The following is a 5,776-nucleotide window of genomic DNA, read 5'->3' as shown; positions in this document are numbered from 1 at the left end:
TTTTTTTTGTAAGGAAGCCTCCTGGCTAGAGCATTCACCTAGAGTAGAACAGGCTGTCCCAGTTTCTTCCTCTTCACACAGCCACCCATTTGTTCATATCCCCTTCTAAAAAGCTTTCTAAAACAAAAAGAGACGTTGGTTTAAGGAAAGGGCAGGGGTTGGGGGTGCTGGAAGGTCACGTCCAAATAAAGTACCTACAATTAAACAGGATCCTGTCTCATTTGAGACGCATTGCTCTTACATGTCTTTTTATGAGCAAAGCTGTATGCAGCTCTCTGCTTAACATACTGGTTGTTTAAAAACTGATTTTTGCGGTGTATGTTTTCACTTGTAACTTCAGGCTTTTGTTTGTTTGCTTCAGAAATCCAAGTTTCTAATACAGTATTTTGGATTCTACTTTGGGTGCTGACTGTGTCAAAGCTAGTTATTACAGCGATAAATGATGCAATGACTCAGTTCCTTTTTGGATCTAACCCTTTTTTAAAAAGAGCGAGACATCGGACTGATGCTAGATTAACTGAAATCAACAGGAGAGTCCCCTTTACTTTGAAAGGCACTGAGTCTTTTCCCCGTTCTCATGTTACATTGCCTGGTTACTACAATTTAAAAGTTTGCTTTTAGTAATTCCTGATACCAATCTGACTGTATTCAAGCCTCTGACCAAGCTTACATTTAAAAATTATTAGCTGGTATGTTTGCTGCACTATTTCTTTCCTCTGCAGGCAAAGAAAAAATGAATAATACCATTTGAGATGTTTTCAGTGAATGCCTGACAATAGATATGTTTTGAGATTAAGAATCACTCGTAATTTAATATGCATCACTGCTATAAAAAATATAGCTTTTTCCACTCCAAATGTATAGTTTTCTTTTCAATGTATTATTGATATACTGTATGATGAGCAGTCAGAAGAAGGTTGTAGAAATGAGTTTCTGATCTCTAAGTAGCTCTCCTTACAATTCTTCTACAGAACAGCAAGGAGAACATCATAATCTACTTGTAAATCAAACACAAATATTTTCCTTTATTTTACCACTGAAAGTATACGTACATGCTAGCAAATGGCTGTTGAATTTCTTAGTGTGAAATCAGACCATTAAATGCAGAATGCTTTTGTTTGTTTTAAACATAATTGCCCTAAAAATAGCTGCAGATTCATCATTAAAACGCAAAAATGTATTTGGCCCCATTATTGTACAAGCACTGAAAGACTATAAAGGAATATCTCGTGATCTTTCTATTAACAGGTTGGTGCTATATTTGTTTTTTGATAAGAAGACAACCCATTAAAAATACTGTCAACAAAGTAGCTATTTCTAAGTAATTATATGTACCACACCTTCTTAATTATCACAACTTAAATACTTAAAATGTCTTACTTAGAATATCTAACTGCTTGAGACCTTAGTAGGGATTTGCATAATTTCTGAAGTAATGAGTTGCGAAAATGCTGTTTCTAACCTTTCAAAGCCTTATTAGGCACTACAATATGAAATTAAATGAGTGACTAGTGGGTCATTGCTGTATCTACATTTTACTGTGATGTAGGGTATTTTGTTGTTCCAGATATCTTAAAAATACACAGTTACCCGAGTGGCATGTGTTATTTTCCAGCACTTTTGAAAGCTCTTAGATCATCACATAAGGATATTTCCTGCATTTATTGTCATAAAATATATAGCACAGACAGCTATCGAGTTTTGGGTTTGACTCTGCAAATGCATCAGTCTTTTCTTGTTTCCTACTAGCAATTTTTCATAACACAAGTCTTGCAGCATTTTTTATCTCTTCTCTATTTCTCCAGTTTTCACTGGCAAGATCTTCGTCTGGACTGATTTGAGCTGTGACAGTTTGTATCATCTGAATATCAATCCCACAATTTTTGTGATACGTTTTCCTGTATTATCCTCACAACATACTACCACAAGAGGCCTTACAGTTTATTAATGTTACTAGCAATTGTAAATTGACTTAACACTTACAAACATTTAAATATGTGCTTAAGTATGGTCCATTTTAAGTCTGTACAACTTCATATGATGTCAACGTCAAGGATGGGCTGTTTCATCTGGAATAATGCCCTGGCTGCAAGTGATTTTGAGGTCCTCCAGAAGCAGTATTTGTGGCAGGAGATACATACTCCTGTACATAAGCAGGAGATTTATAAGTATATACTATTCATACTGTCCTGGACACTACCAGGCTTGTGGTTAACAGAGCTCTGAGCAAAGACATCTCTTTCTGAAAGTGTGCAGCTTGCACCTTGGCCACATGCCCAGTGGGACTGGGTTCCAGAAGCTGGTGTTTGCATCTGGAAAAAGCTGTGACTTAGCTTTCATTTGAGCAAGCAAACTGAAACAGCACTCCTGCATAGAACTGTGTCCAATTATGAAGCTGAGCTGCTGAAGGTACCTCTGGATAGGGGCTTGCTTTGATTTTTGTTGTTTTGCCAAAAACGTAAAGAGCAATCTCCTGTTGGTTGGCATATTTTAATCTTAGATAAGATAGTTTCTTCTCTATGTCTTTAGTTTTGCCAGGCCCTGGGGTGCGCATATAAATGGTTTTGTTTAGCTGTAGTTAGAGGAAGTTGAAGAGTTCAGTATGAATTGATGACACGTAGCCTGAAAGCTATTCTGAAATTTGCATTAGTGATTTAGAATGAATCGATTTAACCTTTTGGTTTTTTGCAGCTAAGAAGTGTGAAAAGAAGAATCTTTTGGTTTTGTACAAGGAATCAATAAAATATTTTCAAGACAACTGTATCTCTGCAAGATCCTAAAATAATGGCAGAAGTAACTTTAATAAATATATCAAAGGGCATAGATAGAAGTTAAAAAATAAATGTAAAAAAAAACTTTAAAAATAATTATGAATAATTCTGGGCATTGAAGTGCATTTTCTCCATCACTTTTCTTTTAAAAATTATGTTAATAATCAGTCAATAATTGACAAACTAATTTCTATCAAGTATTAAGTTAAGGGTGAGCTGGCCCACAACTTAGTATGTTCTTGTCAGCTGGTAGCCCATAGTGAAACAGGAATTAGGAAATCATATTGAATGAAGATCCTAGGAATTGTGCCTTTAATTTATTTTCATTTACCCAAGGAGGGAAGGTCTGCCAAATCATATACAGTTAAAGCATTTACAGATCATCTGGCCACTCTGACTTTGCAATGAGAGAAAATCAAGACTATCTATATTTACCCTGCATTGCTTTTTTAATTTGTGCATTGAAATTTCTAGCCACTCTAGAGCCTCTTGTTTTTTGTTTTTGAAATGGTCATTCTGTGTCTTTCAATTGGTGAGCACAGAGTGACTCTGTACATTTTCTCTGCCAAAAACTGTCTTTCTGTCATCTTTGTCATGACTGTTCAAAACAATTATGACGTAAATAGGTAAATACATAACTAGTTGGTGTATTTTTTTTATTGGTGTTAGCCTCTGATCAGCTTATAGAGAACACTCGTTTCATTTCTTAAGGTAATCCAGCCAAATTTCATTAGCTTCCTCTCATATTATCTACGTTATGTTCCCTTGAGTATCCTGTTAAGAGTTCATCTTCCCTGAATACATATTTTTTAAAAGCTGGATAAAGTAGTTGTAACACTACATCAGGAATAATTTTTACTGTAGCATTGAAACCTTTCTCTCTGAAAAATATTTAGACTAAAATATTGTACAGACATGTTTGCTTTTTTTCATGTTGTTGGCTGTTGGTCATTTTCTTAATTACATAGTTTATTGACGTTCTCATCCTACTGCCTTCTACCTGACAAATAGCGAATATATACCAAAACTTTTAGTCGTTAATATTCAAGTGCACGTTCTTTAAATTTTACTCTACTTTTTTTCCACCTTGCTCCTATTAGTTTGGTCTTCAGAGTCATTCAGTTCTTCCCATGTATTGTCTTGATTTCCCCCCCTCCAGCAGATTTGTATTAATAACTTTGATTCCAATTATTAATGAGAAATACTAAAGTGGCTTACACGATCAAGCCATTAGTGACCTCCATTGAATATGATACGACCTTTTTTCCACTGTCTGTTGCTATCTCCCATTGAGTGTTTTAGTCATGTTTCTGATTTTTATACTTCTCCCCATTCTCCCCAGTTTCAGTGATTGTTTCATATGCGGCCCAATGTCATTGATTACTGAAGTCCGGCTGGATGCAACATACTGTTGTATTTCCTTGATTTAAAAAATAAAAAGCTACCAAACACCCAGAAAAACTGTGTAGAAAAGGGTAGCAAGTTAATGCTGAATGACCTGTATTTTTGTCTTTACTGAAAACTGAAATGAATTATTGTTTTGGTTCTGGAACAACATGAAATCACCTCTGATCCTTTTTTCTGCCTTTACTGTATGCAAGTCTCACTTTTGCCTGTGCTCTCGCATTATGCATAAAGCTGAAAACCTTGTTTATTTTCATATCATTTATGTGGTCTAGCACCTTTTGCACTTTGTTTCTACACTTTTTGACATATTCCGATAGTCCTTTTGTTGGTAATCTTTTTTCCTGCCCCTAGAAATTTGTCTTCTTTTGAGGTAGGGATTTATTGAAGTAGAGCCTTTCCTTAAAGCCTTTTTTTCCTTGCTTGAGAAATAGTTTCCATGTTGTTTTATCCGCTTTTGCTTTAAGGAAATTCCATTCAGAAACACATTCAATTAATAGTCTCAAAATGCATTTTTTCTCAATGACGATTTCTTTTGTGATGATGCATGAAGGTTGTTTAGCTCCCCCAAAGCACGTAAGAACTCTTCTATACGGATGACTCTCTGGTGGCAGTGCATTTGGAGTAAGATCTTTAATTATGGAGTTATTACTGGATCCTATTGGAGTAGGATCTTTAACTACTACTAACAGTAGATCAGACTGCGCCTTTCTGCTCCAAAGCCTTGGGCTGATGTATCTGCTGGTCACTGACAGTATACGACCCTTTTCTATCCAGCGTTTTAAGCTGGAAGTGTTTTGGATGCATACGCTAATGTTGACGAAGGGTCGTCTGACAGAAAGGCGTCATGGCCTTTGGCAGACTTGGGCAGTTACGAAGTTAACAAGCGCTCGGGCTTTCTGCGAAGTGAGAGGTTTCGCAGCGTTGTGATGCCTGCCGTGCTGCTGGGCAGGTTGTGAGACGTGGTGGCTGTCCAGAAGGCACGTACCTCCCTCCCAGCTGGAGCGGTTCCTTACCGGGTGTATTGACATGGGTAGCGCGGTGGTTAAGTAGGGGGAGCGGGCAGGCTCACCTGTTCCTAGGTCAGAAAGGGCATTGCTGCAGTAAAGGCAAATTAAATCCCTACTTCCAGCGAGAGGAGATGCGGTTTGTCCGCGTTTCCCAGCAGCTGCACCTATTGTTTGGCTCCGCGGCCGGCAGCAGGGTACGGCACTAAGGCAGCTCCGGCAGCGCCAGGCGTGGCGGTGGGGAAGGACCGGCGCAGTGAGCTAATAACGCCAGCGGCCATGGCAGCCCCGGCGGGGCCTGCTGAGCTCGCGGTTCGACTCCGCCGGCTTAGCGACAGCTGAGCAGCCGTCGGCCGCCGTGAGGCGAAAGGAAGAGGCGGCTCTGGGGGGAAGGCGAGTGCTTTGATACGAGACCTAGGAGGAGAAACGCCGCCGCCGCAGCAGCAGCGGCGCCGCTGGCCAGGGCAGAGGCGGCTGCCTGCTTGCAGTCCCGCCTGAGCTGCCGTCCCCGACCTCTGCCCGAGCCCTCCTGGTCCTCTTCGGGGGGAGCAGCCGCTGAAGCGGCGTTGGCGTCGGCGGCGTTTCCGTGCCGAG

Source organism: Haliaeetus leucocephalus, unplaced genomic scaffold, assembly GCF_000737465.1.
Source record: "Haliaeetus leucocephalus isolate CR32 unplaced genomic scaffold, Haliaeetus_leucocephalus-4.0 Scaffold339, whole genome shotgun sequence".
In the NCBI taxonomy this organism is placed as follows: Eukaryota; Metazoa; Chordata; class Aves; order Accipitriformes; family Accipitridae; genus Haliaeetus; species Haliaeetus leucocephalus.
The sequence above is the reverse complement of the archived record's forward strand: the minus strand, read 5'-3'. Positions refer to the sequence as shown.